Genomic DNA, 24,253 nt, shown 5'->3' with positions numbered 1-24,253 from the left:
CACAAAAGTGATGTCTAGTAAGTTGCCACCCAGCAAATAACGGCGTGGGGCGTCGCGGGGGGTGGGTCATCAGTAGCAAACTGTTGTGCGAATAGTTCCAAGGCAGCAGAACGATGGCACCAAGGTGATGTCCAGTAAGTTGCCGCACTGGTTTTGGTATCCTACAATGCTGCTCCGAATAACGGCGTGGGGCGCCCCGGGGGAGGCGGCGTGAACGGGCCTCTCCAGGTGGAGTGTCATCTGTTGTAGTGGGGCGCCCCTTTACCGTTTCAGTTGCCATTCCGTCCGTTTTTGGTCCACTGTGTCAAAAGCCGCAATTCAGCTGAGTTGCGCCCACTCTTGCGGTGCAGCGATAGGCGGCTGTCACAGGACTCTCAAAATGGCGGCAGGCTCTTTCCTTTTTGGGCCTGGTCCACTGAAATGGCCCTGGGACACCTTGGAAATCGGACGCTTGTCTGCTAGGTCTTGGACCCCATTCTCGAAAGCGTCCCCTCCGCCTTGAGAATTCATCAAAAGTTTTGGGGGCCCCGACTCCTGCAGGCTTCTGGTGGGGAGCGGCTGCCATGATTGCTCGCGGAATGACCACGACGGAGCTACGAGATGGTGGTGCTCTCATGCTGACGCCAGTTTAGTCTGAAACATCCAGAAACAAGGTGGGGCTTTCATCGTTTGGGAAAAAAAAAAGTTTTCATCCAATGAAAAGTGTTGTTTTTAGGTCATATGATCAAGCCTTCCATCATTAGGAAACCAAAAGTAAAATGAACCAATGAAAAGTTTTATAAACAAGTCACATGACCTGTTATGCGGCATAGGGTATAAAATGCGGAGAAAATACGTTGGCACGTGAGGCGGCGTCAGTAGCGGACCGATGTGCGAATAGGCCGAAGGCAATACAACGCGCCAAGATCCGGATGGCACCGAGGTGGTGTCCAGCAAGTTGCAGCACTGGTGTGGCCATCCTACAATGCTGAAAGTCGGCGTGGGGCGCCCCGTTGGCCTGTGAGTTTGCGTCAGTAGCGGACCGATGTGCGAATAGGCCGAAGGCAGCACAACGCGCCAAGATCCGGATGGCACCGAGGTGGTGTCTAGTAAGTTGCCGCACTGGTGTGGCCATCCAACAATGCTGAAAGTCGGCGTGGGGCGCCCCGTTGGCCTGTGAGATGGCGTCAGTAGCGGACCGATGTGCGAATAGGCCGAAGGCAGCACAACGCGCCAAGATCCGGATGGCACCGAGGTGGTGTCTAGTAAGTTGTCGCACTTCTGTGGCCATCCTACAATGTTGAAAGTCGGCGTGGGGCGCCCCGTTGGCCTGTGAGATGGCGTCAGTAGCGGACCGATGTGCGAATGGGGCCAAAGGCAGCGCAATAATATTTTCTGACTGACACCACAAGGCGCTGAGATGCCAAGATCCGGATGGCACCGAGGTGATGTCTAAGTTGCGGACTGATGTGCGAATGGGGCCAAAGGCAGCGTAACAATATTTTTTGTATGGAAGATACCACTAGGCGTTGAGATGCCAAGATTCGGATGGCACCGAGGTGATGTCTAGCAAGTTGCTGTACTGGTGTGGTCATCCTACAATGCTGAAACTCGGCGTGGGTCGCCCCATTAGCCTGTGAGATGGCGTCAGTAGCGGACCGATGTGCGAATAGGCCGAAGGCAGCACAACGCGCCAAGATCCGGATGTCACCGTGGTGGTTTCATAGTTGAGAGGCACTTCATCTGCAGTGGGGCGCCGAGATCCGGATGGCACCGAGGTGATGTCTAGCAAGTTGCTGTACTGGTGTGGTCATTCTACAATGCTGAAAGTCGGCGTGGGGCGCCCCATTAGCCTGTGAGATGGCGTCAGTAGCGGACTGATGTGCGAATGGGGCCAAAGGCAGCGCAACAATATTTTCTGAAGAGAAGACACCAAAAGGTGCTGACATTCCAAGATCCGGATGGCACCGAGGTGGTGTCTAGCAAGCTATGCAGTTGAGTTGTGTGCGCACTTGTGGAGAATAGGTCGAAGGCAGCATAACAATGTTTTTTGAATAGAAGACACCACAAGGCATTGAGATTCGGTTACCACCGAGGTGATGTCTAGCAAGTTGCCGCACTGGTGTGGCCATCCTACAATACTGCTCCGAATAACGGCGTGGGGTGCCCGAAGGGGGGGGGAGCCGGCGTGAATGGGCCTTCCTAGGTGGAGGCTCGTCTGCTGTAGTGGGGCGCCCCTTTACCGTTTCAGTTGCCATTCAGCTGAGTTTCGGCTGCTCTTGATGCTACAGCGACAGGCGGCTGCAAGAGGACTCTCAAAATGGCGGCCTGTTCTTTGGATTTGGGCCTGGTCCACTAAAATGGCCCTGGGACACCTTAGAACTCGGACGCTCGATTTTTTTTTCCTTTCCTGTACATGCAAAAAAAGGTAAATGCCCGGTACGTTACACGCTTCATCTGCCACGATGAACTCTCCAGAGGAACCGAAAAAAAATATAGTTGTGGTAACTATACCATGCATCGTCATATGGAGAGGTGAGACCAATTAATTATAGTGCTGCATAAAAGAGAGATTTGGAGGAGAACCCCTGACCTGCTAGTACATTCATCAAAGAAGTGGCACTGAGAGCTTCAGAGGCAAGGGAAACGGTCCCAAATATTTAGAAGAACGTTGGAAAGATTAAAATGACATGTTTAGATTGTGGCAAATTAATTTCATGTGGACAGATGAGTGTTACTCTAATAAATACAGCATATGAACATCATCATAGTCGATGGTTGGTAGAGACATTTTGACTATATCCTGGACCTGCCCGTCCTCGCCCAAAATGGCGCCGGAATAAATGGGACTCGTAACTCCTTGTTGTGTACTGGTTGCAGAACCTTGAAATCACGAGATACGTATGCAGTTTTGAAGCACATGGCGGGCGGGGACGAGAATTGATTGACTATTTCGACATCCCTATTGATATTAAGTTCTGATGTGTTATTGATTACTGTACTGTTGAAAGTTCGAATTAACGTCACCCATGGTACTTGCCCGCAAATGTATATCTAGATAATTTTATTGTAACTGGCCCTGTCGTATTTTAATTATAAAATGTACGTCCACCGATTCCGTAACTGTTAGACACCTTAGTTCTTGCAACCTAATGGCCCGCCCGTTACGTTCCTCTACAGTGTAAATGTCTATTCATCATATACGATTACAGTTTGCTCTGTGGCAGGCCCACGTGGTTATAGGCTCGTATTTGTATAATGAAATTTTCACAATAAAGGTTTTTAAAAGAAAACATGGTAGTAGTATATACATTGGTAAAGTTTTTAATAATAGTGACTGTTTTAGAATCATTAAAAGGCAAGTGAAATAAAGCAGACCAATTACATGAAGGGTAAAAGGTATAATACGAAGGAACGCAGTAAAGATAAATGGTCAAGGGCTGTTGTGTTTTCTATTCCTGCAACATAAAGTGATCGATAAGAATCTCATATTCAGGCGTATCGGCGACTAAGACAGCAGGTCGACCCTCTTTTGCTCAACGGCTCCGTCATGGGACGAAGAAACGCTCTTTTTCTCGAAAAAAGAATATATTTTACTTGCAGGACAGTTGTAAAATTTCCGGGAAAGTACATTAGCCTGGAACATTATAACATATATTTAAGAAAAAATAATGTTCGGAAGTAATGAAAAGCGTAATTTTTAGGTCATATGACCAAGCCTTTCATCATTACAATAAGAAAAGTAAAATGAACCAATGAAAAGTTTTATTAACAAGTCACATGACTTGTTATGCTTACGTTACGCGCTGCGCGCCCCGGATGACTTCCGGATGCGCTAACGCGGCGCGTCATATGACGCATTACGCGACAACGCAGGTACAGAATATAGTCAAAATGTCTCCATCAACCAGCGGTCGGAACACAACCCCTTTCAGCAGGCTAAATAGTTCTGTTAAATGACAACAGAAGGGACAGGCAACAAGAACCATCAGTCAAAGAGGGGAGGGCTAGTTCTTCTCTACCGGGTTACATTGGGGCGCTACCGGAACTGATCGAATTGGTAGTCTACAGTGTTTCTGGATGTTTCAGACTGAAGCTGGGGTTAGCATGAGAGCAGCACCATTTCGTAGCTCCGTCGTGGTCATTCCGCAACCAATCATGGCAGCCGTTCTTTATCGTTATTTTGGGCGGGGTGGGTGGCGGAGCCGAGCTGTTTTGCAGCCATCATTGTGTGGAGTTCAGTTCATCTCACTAGTTTTGTATTTGTCATGAGGGGTTGTTCCTAATGTTTCTATTTTAGCGAGGTCAAAAAGAGATCCCATTAGTGGCCTATTGATTTTGCTCGATTCCTTTTCTTTTTTTTTACACGATTTTTCGTTATCTGCAAAGACTAAACAGAGTATTGCGACTCTGTGTTTGTTTGTAAATAGAGAATGAACCAAAGAGAACTAATTCTAAAACAGTAAATACTTGGATAACAATCAATCAAATGGAGAGAGAAGCAGGCACGACGGATTACAACGGGGGCAAAGGCCTGCGTTAACTACCTTTCACTATCTGCAAAGAGAGAGTACTCCTAATAGAAATGAGGGGGGGGGGCACCATTCAAAGCAGATCAGTGTGCATAAACACGAAAATGTTTTCACTTACCACGTACTTGACATTCGACAGCTTATGATATTTGCTATTAAAAAACCATTGAAATTCACTGAAAAAACCATAGGTTATAGACCATATATAGTTAGGAATTAGCATTTACAAAACCTTGAAAATTCACTGAAAAAACCATAGGTTATAGACCATATATAGTTAGGAATTAGCATTTAAAAAACCTTATTTTACTCACACAAAACCATTGAAATTCCATATATAGTTAGTTGCACTAACTATATATCGCGCACCCGCAATCCACTGCTGATCATGTCACATATTACATCATTCATGACATGGTCAGTGACATCACTGATGACATCACTGATGACATCTCAAATGACATCACTGATGACATCACTGATGACATCTCATTTGACATCATTCTTGTGCTAATACGATAAACCTCTTCAGACTCTAATATAACCTTAGATACACTCAGTGTATACAGACACTCACACACTGCCACTCATCCATGGAGTTACTCACACACCCAGTCAGTCATGCAAAGAAACAATCTCACCTCCATTTCTTCAACTATACAGTTAAACACACCTTACTTATTGAAACATATACTAACACATATTTACTCTCTTATACAATCCCTGATACAAGTTCACAATGATCGATACAACCACTCACTCATTCAGTGGCTCTCATGCACAGTTATTTATATATGCCAACTCTCACATGTACTGTGTTTTACATATGTACTTACTATGACATGTAGCATTGAGATATCCATTCACTCATCAATACACTCATGCACACAGTCAACTGCCCATGTAGCTGTTTCCACATGCACTCTTGAACTCATACACCTAGTGAATAAACTGCTCACACATCTATGCATAGAGTCACACACCTTCCAGCCACCCCCACACAAACTCAATCTCCCATAGAAATACTTGGGCAACCAATTAATAACACATATAGCCTCTCGTATAGCTAATGATCAACACATGCAGCAGTTTACAGAACAACAGACATAATGATGCACAAATTAAGACAGTTTAGTCACTAACCCATGCATTCAGTGAGGCACATTTAATCACTCACTCATACAGTCAGTCACGCACCTACTAAATCCTTCATCCAGACACTTATACATCCACTCATTCTTCAATATGTAAGACATATTTTAACTTTACAGAAACATACAGTCACTGGATGTTGTCATCAGTGATGTCATCAGTGATGTCATTTGAGATGTCATCAGTGATGTCATCAGTGATGTCACTGACCATGTCATGAATGATGTAATATGTGACATGATCAGCAGTGGATTGCGGGTGCGCGATATATAGTTAGTGCAACTAACTATATATGGAATTTCAATGGTTTTGTGTGAGTAAAATAAGGTTTTTTAAATGCTAATTCCTAACTATATATGGTCTATAACCTATGGTTTTTTCAGTGAATTTTCAAGGTTTTGGAAATGCTAATTCCTAACTATATATGGTCTATAACCTATGGTTTTTTCAGTGAATATATATATCCATAGATGCCCCGGAACACAAGAACGCCACTCCGCATGGATGGGAAACATTCCTTTTATTTGCACTCACACGATCACAGCCCCAATTATTTTTATCGACCCAACGCGTTTCATTGCTTCATGCAATTTCTTCAGGGGAAATGGGAAGGCACAGCAAAACCCGGTGCAGTACTTCAAGCGGTTTTATGGTTTGCACTTTCCCATCATGCAACAGTTTCTCAGTCACAACTGCCTTTTGGACTTTGAAGTACTGATTCCATCCCTTACCATCGGGTCCGGTTTTCTAGCCACAAATGTTCATAGCCCATATTTATTTCTGTTCATCGCCCTCCAGTGGGCTTACGGGCTGCTTTCGTGTTTTATTTTGGCAATTGTGGCTAGAAAACCGGACCCAATGCATGATGGGAAAGTGCAAACCATAAAACCGCTTGAAGTACTGCACCGGGTTTTGCTGTGCCTTCCCATTTCCTCTGAAGAAAATGCATGAAGCAATGAAACGCGTTGGGATGATAAAAATAATTGGGGCTGTGATCGTGTGAGTGCAAATAAAAGGAATGTTTCCCATCCATGCGGAGTGGCGTTCTTGTGTTCCGGGGCATCTATGGATGTGATTAATACACGGCAGGCTCCAAGCCGCGGAGAATGCACCGCCTGAGAAACAAACAGGTCTAAGGGGCTGGTTACTGAAGCAGCCTGTCAGCGCATTGGATTGCCAAAATAAAACACGAAAGCAGCCCGTAAGCCCACTGGAGGGCGATGAACAGAAATAAATATGGGCTATGAACATTTGTGGCTAGAAAACTGGACCCGATGGTAAGGGATGGAATCTGTACTTCAAAGTCCAGAAGACAGTTGTGACTGAGAAACTGTTGCATGATGGGAAAGTGCAAACCATAAAACCGCTTGAAGTACTGCACCGGGTTTTGCTGTGCCTTCCCATTTCCCCTGAAAAAATTGCATGAAGCAATGAAACGCGTTGGGACGATAAAAATAATTGGGGCTGTGATCGTGTGAGTGCAAATAAAAGGAATGTTTCCCATCCATGCGGAGTGGCGTTCTTGTGTTCTGGGGCATCTATGGATGTGATATATATATATATATATATATATATATATATATATATAAAATATATATATATATATATATATATATATATATATATATATATATATATATATATATATATATACACATTCTCATTTTTAAACATTCCCTTTCCCAAGAACAGATGCGAACACATGTGTCGACGCCCATTCTTTGGAAGGGGATTGCTGGAATCTTGAACAAAAAGTGCAAACAACGAATAAGGACAAAAACAAACCTGACAACTCTAAAACAGATACGAGGAGTAAACTTAAATTATGGGAAAGATTAAGCAAGAAAGAAATTAACAAATGGTGGGAACTAATTACCCTAAAGAAATACCTTGAAGTACGGAGAGTTCCCCGGGGATTAAGATTATCATTAATGCCCAGCCAACAGGATGTGACAGACGAACTATTAAAGGAATGGGGAGAGCACATCTTGGAATCATCTCTAGGCTTAATCACGATCCTTGTGAAACATCTTGAGGTGGCATTGGTCAAAATCAAGGAAGAGTTGGCTGACCTGGAAAAAGATTTGGCAACAATAGAAATGAATCCAGAAATGACCAAACTAAGGGAGGATTTCGAAAAATATGTGGATAAACATGAAGAGATTGTAAGAAACCGCAAACAATCCAAATTTCAACGGGATGCTGATGATTATTTGTATGGAAGAGTTTTCACGTATGCCAGGAAGTTCGATATTTTCAAAAATCAAAGCGGGAAAGGCTCAGGAAATCAAACCGCAACAAGTGGAACATCAATGACATCTACAGGTACATCAGAAGATGGATCAGAGAATGAAGACAAGACCACAAATGATTTTTTAGACGACATGAGACTGGTTCTAAAACAGAGATTTTGGGAACAAAACCAAACACAAACAATGAGAGGAAGGGGAAGAGGTCGCAAATGGGTCCCAAGATCAGGGACAGCCCCAAGAAACCAACAAGAAGAGGCAAAAGGAGGAAGTGGCCCCCAAAATATAGGAACGGAGATAAGATCGATGCGCAAAAGAAATCAGAAATAGAGTGGTCAGATATAGCTGATAAGGACGAACAATTGGAGATTATCAACTTATCAAATAGGAACATCAGTGAATATGAAACATCACTTTTGAAAAAAGGTATCAATTTCTGTCCGTCAGAATCAATAAACATGGCACAAACTCGTATTGATGTATACAAATACATAAGGAAAATAAAATTGGCAAAAATATTTGAAGAAAACGAACAAATGGCAAACTTTACAAAACAAAAAAAGAAAAAAAGAATGGATAACATACAAGAGGGACAAGGACTTACAACTGGAGATCTACCAGCATTGGCGAACCTTGTTAATTTGGATATAACAAACGAGGAAGAAACAATTCCAGAATCAGGAATATGCCCCCAAAAGGGTGCAGGTTTAAGCAGCATGAAAAAACCATCAAAATTCTATCCACAATTACCACCTGGTAATAAAATTGATATCTTCCAGGAAGCCATTATCAATGAAATTTACAAAATCAAGGGAGGTAAATATCAAGACAACCTAAATGAAAAAGAGAGAATGGCTTTGAATGATCTAACAAAAGACAAGACAATAACAATAAAAATGGCGGACAAGGGAGGTAATATTGTTATTTTAAAGACTGAAGACTATGTGGCAGAAGCACATCTACAATTGGGAGACAAAAAATACTATAGAAAATTGGACAAAAATCCAACAAACCACTTTAAAGAGAAATTAGATAAAAAAACTTGAAGCATGGAATGACCAAAACTTAATAGACCTAGATGAAAAGAAATTTCTTACAACAGAACATCCAGTGGTGGCTACAATTTATTTTCTACCCAAAGTGCATAAAAATCCACTCAGACCACCAGGGAGGCCCATTGTTTCTTCAAAAGGGTCACTTATGGAACCAATAGCCAATTACATTGATTTTTTCTTAATGCCCTTCGTGACCAATTTGAGTTCTTATTTACGTGATACCACTGACCTATTAAAACATCTCGAAGATTTACCTTGGCAATCGAACTATATGCTTGTCACAATGGACGTAGTATCTCTGTATACTAATATTGAAAATGACATTGGATTAAAAGCATGCGCACACTTCCTGAAAGTCAGAGATATACAATTTAAAAAACACCATCAAATGCTTATTGATATGGTGGACTTATGTTTAACTCAAAATGTTTTTTTATTTGGAGAAGAGATCTTCCAACAAGTAAAAGGATGTGCGATGGGTTTCTCATTCAGCCCAGCCTATGCATGTCTTACAATGGGCTGGTTCGAACAACAAATTGCGTGGCACCCTGATAATGACTTCTATGTGAATAAAATCGCAAAATGGGTCAGATACATTGACGACCTACTGATTGTATGGGAAGGAACCAAACAAGAATTTGATGCATATTTCCAATTCCTGAATTCGTCAAATACTAATCTGAAATTCACGTACAATATCAGCCAAACTAAAGCTATATTTCTAGATACAGAAATATACATTCGAAATGATCGTGTAGAAACAACATTACACAGAAAGGAAACCGCAACAAATTCAACTTTACACGCAAGCAGTTTCCATAAAGCTTCAGTGAAGGAGAATATTCCGTATGGAGAATTTTTAAGAGTGCGCAGGATTTGCTCGGAGGAAAAGGAATGGAAAACCACGAGCTATGCAATGGCACAGAGGTTCAAAAATCGGGGATACAACAAAGAGGTCATTAAAAAAGGGTGGAATAGAGCCAACGCCAAAGAAAGAAAGGATGCACTAACTTTGAAACGAAAAAACACAACATCCACCGACAAATTAGAAGACAGACAAGTAAGATTGATTTTGGATTACACACGAGCATCCAAACAAATTGTAAGGATCATCAGGAAAAACTGGAAACTGCTACAACTGGACCCAACTGTTAACAAAATTATGGGGAAACATCCTGAGATAACATATAGAAGGGCGAGAAACCTTAAAGACAGACTCATACAAAGCCATTATAAAGACCATACCAAAAAACCAAAAGGCATTCAATGGATGAAAACCAAAGGGTTCATAAAATGCCAGCACTGTAAGGTGTGTCAAATAGCAGTAAACAAAAAGGAGGTGCTGATGCCCAATAACAAAATGTGGCAAATCAAAGAATTAATCAACTGTTTGAGTACGCATGTAGTATACGTGATTGAATGTCCATGTGCATTTAAATACATCGGTAGTACCAAGAATGAATTGAAAAAAAGAATCCTTGAACATGTAAGAGCCACAGTGAATAAAGATAGAAACAATGCTGTGGCAAAGCATATGGAGACCTCACACAATAGTGATTGGACATTGTTGAAATTCTATGCTTTGGAAACAATTCTCCCACATGAAAGGGGAGGTGACAGAGAAAAAACTTTGAGATGCAGAGAATCGTGTCAAATTCTAAATTTCAGGACGATGACCCCAAGGGGGCTCAACCAGAGTGAAGAACTACATGTACATTTGTGACGTGTAAGAATATAACAGTTTGGGTCATCAATAACATGGTTTGAATGACAGTATACAATATTCATGATGAACTATATTATTCGAGAGGGGACTTGAAACGATTTGTATTAAGTAAAAAATTGTTTTTTTGCATTCAACATCCAATAAGAGATGACTGTGGCCACATGCATAAATGAAAGTAAGGCTGCTTGTGACAAATGAAGGGTTAATAGTACAACATACATGATAAACGCCCACCAGAGGGGATAAAATCATTTAAAGTAATGATGAAATAGTGCGTAGTTAGCACAACATAAAATACAAGCAATATCAATTTACTTGGTTTGATAAATGCAGTGCTTCAAAGCCCACTGGGGGGCATAACAACGTATTGTTGATGAAATGATCGAAGGTATGTGAATTAACCACAATAGGATACACACTTACAAAAACGTGATCAATAATGTACTGAAACGTGCAAGGTTGGTAACTCGCAATGAATGCATACAAAAGTATTTATGTTATACACAACGTGATATTGTAGTTTTTGAAACAGCTAAAAACTACAATCCCCAGGTCACTTCCGTTTGTGACACAGGAAGTGATGTGTTGTAAAGGAATCTGTTTGGCGTGCTACCCTGTAGAAATAGGAGGGGTCAGAAAGAATCTAATGTTTAACCGTGAGCAAGCTGCGTGTGGATGCAGCGAAACGCGTCGGTTTTGTGACTGATTAGCTGATATTATGAAAATAAACAAAAAATTGGAAAACTTTGAAAACCTTTGTGAGTGCGGACTCAATCCCTCGTTGCGAGGGGGTGTGCGACATATATATATATATATATATATATATATATATATATATATATATATATATATATATATATATAACCAGTCCGCATTGACTGCCCCTGCCCAGCGGATCGCCTGAGTTATTTTGGCAGTAGCGGCACGACGGGACCAAGGGGAATGGCCGTGGACTTTCTCCTGTTCTGCGGCTACGCTCCGATCAGCGCCTACCTGTCAACCAGCACGAACCTATCGTTTGCCTCACTCCCCCACGCCACCTTCCCAGTCTGGCCGCCACAGTGCATTCTGGGACATGCTGTTCTCCATTTGATTACGAACTACCAAGGGTGTGTCGACTACATTAGGGGGAGGAGTGCCAGGTGCTGGCAGGTATGTCACGCAGGAAGGAGTCATTTGGTGCAGGACATGCCACAGTGTTGGGCGCTGAAGAAGGCTGATGAGCCGAAATGCATTCGCCGCCACTGAGAACTTGTGAATAAAGCGAGCTGTTTGCCCTGAAGTCCCCTTTGGCCTCTGTGTTCTTCTTTCGAGGGAACTTTTCTGCTATATATTCTGCGCCTTCCTGAGACGCAGTACAGAGGGCCCTGCTACATCAAGTGACCCGGAGCAAGTCTGGCACCACGCTGCTCGCAGCGTTTCTTGTGAATCGAGATATCGATAGCTCCGGTGACCGCCAGGATTCACAGAGCACCATTGGTGAGACCGAGGTATTTCACCTCACTGGGCGCCCAGTCCGCATTGACTGCCCCTGCCCAGCGGATCGCCTGTGTTATTTTGGCAGTAGCGGCACGAGGGGACCAAGGGGAACGGCCGTGGACTTTCACCTGTTCTGCGGCTACGCTCCGATCACCGCCTACCTGTCAACCAGCACAAACCTATCGTTTGCCTCACTCCCCCATGCCACCTTCCCAGTCTGGCCGCCACAGTGCATTCTGGGACATGCTGTTCTCCATTTGATTACGAACTACCAAGGGTGTGTCGGCTACATTAGGGGGAGGAGTGCCAGGTGCTGGCAGGTATTTCACGCAGGAAGGAGTCATTTGGTGCAGGACATGCCACAGTGTTGGGCGCTGAAGAAGGCTGAAGAGCCGAAATGCATTCGCCGCCACTGAGAACTTGTGAATAAAGCGAGCTGTTTGCCCTGAAGTCCCCTTTGGCCTCTGTGTTCTTCTTTCGAGGGAACTTTTCTGATATATATGTATATATATATGTATATATATATATATATATATATATATATATATATATCGCTTGATAGCGCTGTTAGATGTTGTCAAGGCTCCCCGTCCTACTGCCCGTGCGGCACACTGTGTGGCTGTAATCTATCGCAGTCGGATTGGGGGACGCAGATTGAGCTATGCTTTGTCGCCATTTTAACGCGCCCCCTGCAGTGATCTGAGAGATCACTGCGGGCGCGCGTTAAAGACTCAGAAGTTGCCGGTCTAGTCGTCACAGCCTTTGCAGGCTGATCAGCAGTGAAGTGCTTTGGCAGCGTTCAAAGCCATGCACTTCACCAATGGTTTGAGAGTGAAGGAGAGCTCAGGAATTTTCTTAGTTAGTCAGGGTTTAGTATAGCCCAGTTAATTTTTAGGATAGCTAGCGTCTTGTGTGCGATGAGGAGTTAGATAGGATATTAAAATATTTATTAAATAGTAGAGTGTAAATATTGGAGATTATTAATTTGATGTTATTTAATTGCAGTTCGCATAGAAGTGTTACTCCAGAAGAAGCAACAGTGGGTGCCAAGCGGTGCAGAAGTGAACCCAGAAGCAAGGCAGTCTCTTCTCTGTCCCCTTCCCCTTTCCCCTGTGGGGTTCATGCGAGAGCTTGTAACTAGAGGAATCGTGTGGAGGTCTGCAGGGGGAATTTGGAACTCGCATCATTCTGCTCCTGTGAGTGTACTGAGGACAGTGAGAATACAAGTAGGGCCTTGACAGAGTGATGTGCCCAAGAAGTGAACTCACCCAAGCAGAATGGCGTAACGTTATGATTAGAAGAGTCTGGGGAAAATTCTAGAAGTAATACAGCAGGAGTTAATGGCGGTTAGAGAGGAGAATATGGCCCTAAAGACTGAAATTGAAGCCTCTAAGAGGAAAACTTTAGAATTGGCGGTCAAGTTGAAGAGTGAGGGTCCTGGGGCTAAATTTCACCATTCCACTTCTAGTTCAGCTATGACAAGTACCAGGGTAAACCTGAATCCAGGTAGTACCACACAAGTAGTGCATTCCTTTGCCCCAGTCATTCCCCTAGCTCCACCAGAACGTTTTAGAGGAGACCCCAAAAGGCTCAGATCTTCCTCACTCAGTGTTCATTACATTTCATGTGCCGTCCAACCGTCTTTCCAGATGCACAGTCTTGTATTGCTTTTATCCTCTCCCATTTCAGTGGAGATGCAGCTTCATGGTCAGTGCCACAGGTCACGCAAGATGAGCCAATACTATATGATTATGAAGAGTTAAAAAATGTTGGCGAATCTTTGATCGAAGAAAGATGGCTCAGGCAACAGATAACGAATTGCTGGAATTGAGACAAGGAAATTGTGAACTGCTGACTTATTTATCGCAATTCAATAAATTAGTGGTAGAGACTGAGTGGCCCAAATGAAAGAGAGCAGCTTTATTCTATAGAGGTTTGAAGGATGGGCTGAAGGACGCCTTGGTACAAATTCTCAATCTTCCCAATGAGGTGTCTGCTTTGATAGACCTTGTACTGCAAATCGATTACCGCCTCTGAGAGAAAAGAAGATCATTTTGCACAAGTATTCCTAGATTCGATCGAGGACAAAGGGGAGAGGAGTTGGCCTAACGGCTAGGGCGCTCGACCTCGGACCTGGGGTTCGAGTCTCGGTAACGACGCCAAAACCTCCTGTGATTCTGGGCAAATCACTTAATCTCCCCGTGCCTAAAACGAAAGTAACTGGAAACGTAAAATGTAACGTAACTGGAAAAATATGTAAAGCGCTCTGATACCTGATTCGGTTCAGGTCTAGTTCGCGCTATATAAAACTCTGCAAAAAAAAACAGCCTTCATGAAAACGTTGGAGAAATAATTGGGAGTCGAACCAATGAAAATTGGTAAAATTAGGGGCCCACTTTCCAAGGACGAGTAGGAAAAAAGAAAACAAAATAATCTCTGTCTCTATTGTGGTATAAGTAGGCACTTTGTTAAAAGTTGCCCAAAAATGCCAAAACTCTACAAGAAGGAAAACTCGCAGCACCACCAGTAGGAGGAGTTGGACTGGTGGATGTAAAAGAGGAAACCGCTCCAAAAGGTCATCAAGTTGCAAAGACGTTACAGTCTTTGGCTCCTCTTCGGGTCTTAACTATGACCTTGAAGTTTAGAGAAAAGACCCTTTTAGGAGTCACTGTGATGTTGGGTTCTGGGGCCACAGGGAATTTTTGCGACATTAAATTTGCCTCCATGGTGGGCTTAGAATCAATTTGGAAGTTTAGAAGTGCAGCAGTAAGGGCAGTTGATGGAACAAATGTATCGTCAGGACCAATCGTGATCCACACTGAGCCTGTTGAATTAATTACTTCGGAGGGTCATTGTACAGAGATACAATTTAATCTTATCGACGCCCCCCAATTCCAACACATTTTGGGACTACCATGGTTAACAGAACATAACCCGACAATACATTGGAGTGAGAGAACTGTGGTTTTAGACTCCTAATATTGCACTGAACATTGCAGTCATGAAAAGGTGGAAAACAAGAAAGAGTTCAGCCTCCCAGTTGTGCGAGAACAAGCTAATGGTGTGTACGGTTAAAACTGAAAAACTCCCGGAAGAATATCAAGAATTCGCCGATGTGTTCAATGAAACAGAGGCAAAAAAACTACTGCCATACCGGTTTTAGGACTGTAAAATTGATCTGGAACCAGGAGTTAGTCTATCGTGCATCAGAATTTACGCTCTCACTGAAAAGGAAAATTAGTTTTTGAAGCACTATTTGCAAAACAAATTTGAAAATGGTTTCATCCAACCCTCACAGTCTCCAGTCTCTTCACCACTCTTTCATTCTCGAGAAGGATGGAGAATTCAGGACTTGTATTGACTATCGCGCACTGAATAGAATAACTACTAAGAATCGTTATCCCTTACCTTTGACTTCAGTTTTACTGGATCAACTGAAAGGTGCAAATATTTTTTGGAAATTAGATTTGTGGGGTGTGTACCACCTTATCAGCGTGCGTGAAGGAGAAGAGTGGAAAACGGCCTTCAGAACCAAATATGGATTATTTGAATATCAGGTAGTGCTATATGGTCTCTGCAACACCCCGCGACATTCCAATACTTTATCAACGACGAGTTAAAAGGAATTTAGTGATCAATGTGCAATTGTAAAAAATTGACAATATTTTGATTTATTCATCTACCGAAGAGGAGCATCAGTTACAGGTCAAAAGAATTTTACAGCGTCTAAGAGAAAACAGTTTGTACGCAAAGTTAGAGAAATGGGCCTTTGGAGTAAGATCAGTGGATTTCTTATGATTCATCGTCGCTCCAGAGGGTCTGACTATGAACAAGAAAAAGGATTGAAGTGGTACTTGAATGGTCTCCTCAAGCAACTGTGAAGGAAGTACTAATCTTTACTGGCTTTGCCAATTTCTACAGGAGGTTCGTTAAGGATTTTTTCTCAGAAGGTCATACCAATCACCAGACTTTAAAAAAAGAGAACTCCTTTCCAATGTTCTACTGGGGCAGAAGAAGCCTTTGTCTTTAAAGGAAAGCTTCACCTCAGCACTAGTGTTGTTACATGCTGATCCAAGTCAACAATTTTACGTAGAAACTGATGCTTCAGAGGAAGCTATCAGAGGAGTCTTATCACAACGTCATAAAGATACCAGACAGTTGCATCCAATCGCATATCATTCTAGGAAACTACTTCCGGCAGCAATCAACTACACTATTACGGAAAAAGAATTATTGGCCATCAAGGATGCCTTTCAGGAGTGGAGACACAATCTGTTAGGGGCAAATCATGCAGTGACAGTATTTACGGACCACAGGAATTTGCAATTTTTTAAATCAGCCAGAACCCTGGCTCCTCGACAACTACCATGGTCCCTATACTTCGCTGACTATGACTTTGTCATCACCAATCGACCAGGCAAGAATAATGGAAAGGCGGATGCCTTATCCAGAATTGATACTGAAGTGAAAATAACATGTTTGCAGGAGCTGCGAATCATTCCTGAAACCAAAATAATTGGGGCCACTGTGAAGGAATTAATAGAAGAAAAGATCAGGAAAGAAATGACGCTTGAGGAAATACGAAAATGGGTTGAAGAAGGTCCTGGGAGAGAGATTCGCCAGCGATTGCCTTACCACGCAGACACATTGTATTGGCCAACTTGTGAACTCCAACAGCAAGCATTGTTTGACTGCCATGACAGTCCCTTGGCCGGTCATTCTGAAATTCCTCATACGGAAGAATTACTTAAGAGACAATTTTGGTGGCCCAGCATGACAAAAGATGTTCAACAATATGTAGTAGGATGCAAGACTTGTGCAGGAGGAAAGTCGGATCGGCAAGCCCCTCACGGGCTGTGACAACCCTTACCCACTCCTCCTCACCCATGGCACACTGTCACCATGGTTCTGATAGTGGATTTGCCCTCCAGTCAGGGATACAGTTCAATATTAATAATGGTGGGAGCTTTCTCTAAGATGGCTCACTTTGTCGCCTTAAAGGGAAACCCAAATGCCAAACAGTTAGCCATGCAGTTCAATCAGCATTTGATTAAGATTAATGGAATCCCTAAGATTCTGATTACTGATCAAGGATCTCAATTCTTGTTCCATTATTGGAAGGCCTTTACTAGAAAGCAGGGCATAGAAATTAGGTATTCCACAAGTTTTCACCCACAAACTGATGGTCAGACAGAGAGAACCAATCAGGAATTAGAAAAATACTTACGTTTGTTTCTGTTAGATCGGGAAGGTGATTGCCCAGATCTTGTTTGGGCAGCTGAATTCGCACACAACAATGCTAAAAATGCTTCCACAGGGTTTTCCCCTTTCTATTTAAATTATGGGCGGCACCTAAACTTTTCTGTAGCATTTCAAGAGGTGATGGTGCCTGCCGTACAAGATCTAGTTCAACATCTAACAAAAGTTCAAGAATCAGCAACTAGAAATTTGGCTCTAGTGAAAGAACGTTACAGATTAAGTGCGACTAAGAAGAGAAGACCAGGGGCAAATTTGCAGGAGAGAGATATGGTGAGGTTGAGCACTAAGAATCTGAGGCTCAGAGGAAATAGAAAATGTCAGCCCTGTTTTGTAGGTCCATACTCAGTAGATCAGTAAATAAATACCGATACTAACAGGCTAAAACTCCCTTCGCAGGTCAAAATACATGCCGTCTTTAATGTGTCTCTGTTAAAAAAGGTGTCACCATATTTTATGGAAACACAACCTCCAAAACCATTGTTGATTGAAGGCAAGGAAGAATATGAGGTTAAAAAAGGATTCTAGATTCAAAAATGGTTAGAGAAAATACATTATTTGATCAATTGGAAAAGCTATGGACTAGAGGAAAGATCTTGGAGGAGAGATCTGACGTTCATGCTCCTAGATTAATACGAGCTTTTCATCATCAGTATCCTCACAAACCCAAGCCAGGAGGTGTGGCCTTGCAGAGGGGTACTGTCAAGGCTTCGCGTCCGACTGCCTGTGCGGCAGACTGTGTAGCCGTAATCTATTGCAGTCGGATCGGGGGAAACAGATTGAGCTATGCTTTGTCTGATTTGAACGCGCCCCCTGCAGTGATCAGAGAGAGATTACTGCAGGCATGCGTTAAAGACTCAGAAGTTGCCGGTCACAGCCTTTAAAGGCGCGAGGACAGCCGCTCAGCAGTGAAGTGCATTGGCAGCGTTCGAAGCTGCGCACTTCAACAACGGTTTGAGAGAGAAGGAGAGCTCAGGAATTTTCTTAGGTAGTCAGGGTTTAGTGTAGCTCAAGTTCATTTGTAGAATCAGTTTTAGGGTAGCTAGCGTCTCGTGTGACGATGAGCTAGATAGGATATTAATATATTTATTAAATAGGAGTAGAATGTAAATATTGGAGAAACTTGTTCATAGCAAATCAGTTACACTCACCTGTTCACCTCACGGAGGTCTGCATCAAGGAGTAGAATCCAGTCTTTATAACTGCAAGTACCTGAAAGAAAAAAGATACAGTTTTAGTTATAAGAAATATTTGGAGACCGTCTGATAATTTCAATTTGGAGCATGGTCCCGGATACCGCTGTAGTTATAAGTTAAAGGTACAAAAAGACTCATTGAAGAGAGGCTAAGCCTTAACAAAGGTGGTATAAGTGAATGTATTCAATAAGAGAGTAAAATAGTGTAAAAGAATAAGTTAGAGAAGCTTATTATTTGATATTATTTAATTGCAGTTCGCATAGAAGTGTTACTCCAGATTAGCAACAGTGGGTGCCTGGCGGTGCAGAAGTGAACCCAGAAGCAAGGCAGTCTCTTCTCTGTCCCCTTTTCCTTCGGGGTTCATGCGAGAGCGTGTAACTAGAAGACTTGTGTGGAGGTCTGCAGGGGGAAAATAGAACTCACATCATTCTGCTACTGTGAGTGAACTGAGGACATTGAGTGTACAAGTAGGGCCTTGACAGAAGTGGACGTCAAATACTTCTCAACCCTGTTGTCACAAGGCCTGTCTGAGTGGGCATTAGAAGCTGGAAGACTGCCCTTGAATCAGACGGGCTTCACAGAGAACCAAGGGATCCTATCCAATCTGATGGCTGTGTGTCTGATCACGAAGAGTGTAAGACGCCGCTGCACATGTGCTCTGTGGATTTCAAGGCGGCATTTGACCTCGTACCACGTGACAAATGTAGGGAAAGTCATGGAGCATCCTGCAAAAGCTTTTGAGGGCAAAACGGTTGACCCAAAGGTATCGGGTATCTGAGAGCTTTACATAGCACCAGTTGCGTTACATGAGCACACATTCATTTTTTTGTTAGGCACGGGAAGATTACGTGATTTGCCCTGCATCACAGGATGTTTCCGTTCACTGCCGAGACTCGAACACGGTTCCCCAGATTCAAGGTCGACCGCCCTAGCCATTGGGCCAACTCCTCTCCCCTTGTGTGGGCAGTCCATGTTGGTGCCGTCATGTGTCTCCAACAGGTACATACCTAGTCTTGACTTGGAATTCCCGCTGCAGTGGAGGAACAGAGCTGTGAACTTTATGGGTATGAGAGATGTGCCATAATGGGCAGAGCTGCCAACTTTGGAACTGGGGAATCAGGCATAAGTCCCAGCCTCGGCTCAACATCACGTGATTCTAGGCAAATCTCTGTGCCTAAAAAATGTGACATGTTATCTGGCGCTCATGTAGAGTTATATAAATCTGCAAAAAAAATAAAGGTTTGCAGAAATATAGGAAGATGGTGAAGGAGAATTATGGGTCTGTGAGTCCCCTCAAGCACAGGACATAAAGCACTTCTCAATATGCTGCCTCAGCTTCTGTTCTGTGTATGTTTATTGACATTCCAATACTGCTGACACACATGTGCTTTGGGCAGCCAATAAAGTTAATGTAAACAATGGAGAGTAAGTTGGGGACACCCTCAGGATGCCTTACCACAGAGTTTGGGTGGGCAGGCGGCACTGCCACTGTCGGCTGTGTGTGCTCATTTTTGGTGATTTTCTGCTGTCCCGCTGCCACTTGTGGAGTTGGACAGACAGCAGTAAATATTAGACTGAATACAGTCTTCTCACCCTCGTCCCAGACTCTCACATGCACAAAGTGGGCCTGTTATTGCTTGTTTTTTTTAATGTATATTTTTATTGATTATAACACAAGAGTAAAAATGTACATAACGGGTGTCAATTGGTGGGACACATGACAGCAGTGAACGGGCGAAGGAATTGTGGAAATACATTACAATTATAGGCATTTGAAGAATATCAATACCAGCTTAGAGCTGAGGCAAAACAATACGATACAGATAACCATAAGCAAACCGTATCAGAACCCGCCCACCAGGTATACAGGAAATGCAAAGTGAACACTCGACACCCGGATATGAGGGACAAAAAGATCAGGAGACTATGCCACATCTCTTGTGAAGAAGGGAAAAGGGAATAGAAAGGTCATAGAACAAAATAAAGGAAAAATAAAAAAACCCTCCTCAACCCCCCACCCTGCACCCCTGCAGATGGCTACGACCTAACCCCACTAGCAGTGTGCCTGTCGCCCCCTAAACTACACCCCAAGGAAGGGAAAAGACGGAGGAGGAGATGTGTTACAAGACGATACGGGCTCCCGGACGCCCCTCCCCCCCGCCAAAAGCAGACATCCCCTACCGTGGTGTGAAGCAAGTTGTAACAGACTAATAAGCAAACCAATAGGGGAGCCACCAACAGAGAAAAGACCGTCCCGCCCAGCCCCCGGTATCACTGAGGCAACAAATCCCTTTTTGATCGCAGCAGTCACACCAGACGCAGACAATAAGATTTCCATCTGGCCCGCACTCCCACAGATACAACCCAGCAGAGTCAAAAGAAAGTCACTGTACCAAATTCAAGTCAAATTCAGCCCTGGCCCTTACGATCCATTGCACAAACCCCATCCAGGAGAACCAATACAGTAGCAAAAGAGGCAAAGCGTTGCTGAAAAAGGAGATCAATATCGCCTGAAAGAGTCAAAAAGGTTAAGTCTCGAAGTCTATCGGATACACAAAAGTCAATCCAAAAAATATTAGTGGAGGTCTCCAAAAGAGAAGGAAGAAGCGAGTCCTGTGCGGGCGATGACGTCGCCGATCTTGCTAGGTGTTCAGGGGCTCCAGTAACGTATCGCTGTAATCGTGCGGGTACAACTGGCACCAGTTTCAGAATATATTCGGGGTTCCCCTCTCGAGGTAGATCAAGCTTCGCGGGGGTAACCGTATGTTGCAGGTCTGACACAAGGCTGGAGTCTGGTCTCAAGCAAACAGTCTCGAGGCGAGCAGTCAAATTGTGGAGAGCAGCCTCCATTTGCAGGTGAAGAGCCCCGATGGCGGCCATTACGGTCCCCAGAGTCGGTCCACACACCGTCCGATCCATCGCCGCGTCAACGACAACAAAGCAGATCTTCAACCCCGGAGGCCGGCTACTCCGGGGGAACCAACAGGCGCGGAGTGGACGGAGGCAACTGGCGACTCACAGGCTTGTAACCGTTACACCACTGCCGAGAGCGGGGGCCCCACCCACGGACCCCGAGGGCTGCAGCAGGGTCCCGGGACCTGGCCCCCCCACCCACCGTGGCAACCACGTCTCGCCGCCGTTCGTCCAGTATTCGCAGGGACCAAAGACCACCACCAGGATGGAGAATATATTCCACTCAGATGAGACCGGACTCTGCCGGGCACCCGCAGCCGATGTTGTTCAACTGAAACCCGGCTGGGTCAGTACTCGAGGCCCCGGCTTACACACTGGAGGAGGCCCAAAAATGAAAGTCGGTGTAACTTCGTCAATAAAGGCGAGAAAAACTCCGGGATTGCCCCCCTGGGCTCAGCAACGATTCAGACACACGGGAGTCTGGCGGGAGGTCAGGATGAAGTTCAGGATAAGTCCGCCAGCGACGGAGGTCGACGGAGCCGGGAGCTTATGCGGCCATCTTGGTTGCTTGCGTAGCTCCTCCTCCCTGTTATTGCTTGTTGAGGAGGGAGAGTGCACGGATCTGTACTCCCAAGAGCTGTGCTTGTGTAACAAGGCCTACGTACTCCAATGGCAGAACCCAATTCGCAACAGCAGCTGATGAAACCAGACCTTATGCATTTACTAGAGCTCAGTGGTTTCCATGCGTCTGTCTGGGGGTGGAAGGGGTCCAGGACCGGTGTCAAGGCTCCCCGGCTGGGGGCTCCCCGGGAGCGCGGGTGCACATCACAGGAGGAGCTCGGGTTGCGCGTGCTACCGACAGCACACGTGCTACAGGAGACACTGCATGCACAGTAGCAATGCATGGGAGACTTTGTACTCAATGATGGGAAGTGAATTACTTGCACTCCTAGTCAGGGAGGCAAGGGAAGGGCCCCGTGCTGATAAAAAGAAGGGCGTGTGACAGCCATGCTGAAACTAGCTCAGCACTTGCGGGGACAATTGCTGCTGCTGTGCAACCACATGAAAGCTTGTTGTGTTTGCAGGCGATCCATAGACATTGAAGAAGGACAAGAGAAACAAGCTGGGTAGGCCATGTTGGCCGAGAACAACATTAGCGGCTGTCTTAAAAGAGAAACATTAGTAAGGAAATTACTATACTAGAAACAAGGTTTACAAATCTTTGCTGTTTATTTTAGCTGCTTAACCACGGCGGCTATTCCGCCGCAGTGCGGCGGTTTAGTCTAGTGGGCGGGGCCGAGACGGCCAACGGACGTGCCCAGCACTACGGAGGTAGTGGGCGCGACGGCCGTTGGCCATCAGAAGCAGCGACAGGTTTACAAAGCGCGAGACTTTGTTGCCTCGATCTACAAACTGTGTATTCAGAAAAACATTAACCTCCTAAATGAGTAGCCTGCTACCATAAACGTCTAAGAATGGAATATACTGGTGAGAACAACAAAGCGGCATGGACGCAGAGGGTATAAACAAGCGGGCCGTGTAGGAAATAAGAAAGGACCATGGCATGGGAATCCGCCACCAGGCTGAACAAGGGAGAAATGGAGTGGCTGCAATGAATCATGCTCAATAAACAATGGGGTGACCCTGTGTCCCTTAGAACCTGGGTATAGTCTAGTCTTTAAGTAACACCTTAGCTGTAGTCAATGCTGTATTATCCTTCGTGGGGTAGGCCTCAATCCATTTACTGAAGGCGCACACCACCACTAGGACATATTTGAGGTTATTACAGCGCTCAAGCTGGATGTAGTCCATTTGCAGTACTTCGAATGGTGCAGTAGGTGGAACGAACCCTCCTTTAGGAGTATAGGTCCCTTTAGCAGGATTGTACTGTAGGCATATCAGACAGGTCTGCACTACTCTTTTAGCCGTGCTGGCAATCTTAGGATGCTCCCAAACTCGAGTAAGCAATTTAGTAATTGCAAGAGCTCCAACATGTGCCAGCCCATGTGTCATTTGAACCATTGTTTGCAAATAAGCGGCAGGCAATTTCCATCTCTCCATATCTTTGCTACGCCAACAACCCTCATCATCCAACACTCCCTCTGTTGCCCAGGTTGCAAGTTCTGCTTCAGATGCTGATTTCTGTATGTCTACAATTTCTTCTCTAGCATCATGCCATCGCTCAGCTTGTGATCTCACCACATACATAGGAGAGACATTTTGAAACATGGCAGTCTCTCTCGCTATGCGGTCTGCAAAAGCATTTCTTTGCCCTATTTTGTCTGTCACCTTCTTGTGTGCACTACATTTAATTATCGCTACCTTCTTTGGACATAATAGTGCATTCAGGAGATCACGTACCAGCTCTCCATGCATGATGTGTGCTCCATGTGAAGTCAGAAACTCTCGTTCCTTCCAGAGTAGGCCAAAATCGTGCACTACTCCAAAAGCGTAACGACTATCAGTGTAGATATTCACACATAAACCAGCACTTAACTCACATGATTTCGTTAAGGCTATCAATTCAGCCGCTTGGGCCGATTTTTGCAGTATTCGTGCTGTTTCCACCACTGTTTTAAGTGTCGTGATCGCATAGGCTGCGGTAGTCGTGCCATCTGGCAGCTTCACACACGATCCATCAACCCACAGTTCCCCATCTACATCTGGAAGTGGCGTATCCTGTAAATCGATACGACCCTTTGTTTGTTCTTCAGTC

At 44.3% G+C, this 24,253-nt stretch overlaps 1 protein-coding gene and 1 long non-coding RNA gene across 2 annotated transcripts in view; both read right to left on the bottom strand.

Moving 5' to 3' along the window:
* The window catches only part of LOC144756059 (uncharacterized), a 356,863-nt gene that overhangs the window by 141,776 nt on the left and 190,834 nt on the right, over window positions 1-24,253 (bottom strand). The window lies entirely within an intron of this gene.
* LOC144756127 (uncharacterized) overlaps window positions 1-24,253 on the bottom strand; it is a 60,658-nt gene that overhangs the window by 6,424 nt on the left and 29,981 nt on the right. The window contains exon 2 of the long non-coding RNA XR_013595082.1: window positions 18,580-18,640. This is a non-coding gene — a long non-coding RNA (uncharacterized LOC144756127). The remainder of the gene's footprint in view (window positions 1-18,579; window positions 18,641-24,253) is intronic.

This window comes from Lissotriton helveticus, chromosome 1_1, assembly GCF_964261635.1.
Source record: "Lissotriton helveticus chromosome 1_1, aLisHel1.1, whole genome shotgun sequence".
Classification (NCBI taxonomy): Eukaryota; Metazoa; Chordata; class Amphibia; order Caudata; family Salamandridae; genus Lissotriton; species Lissotriton helveticus.
Note: the sequence above shows the minus strand (reverse complement) of the source record. Positions and strands in the feature narration are given on the sequence as shown.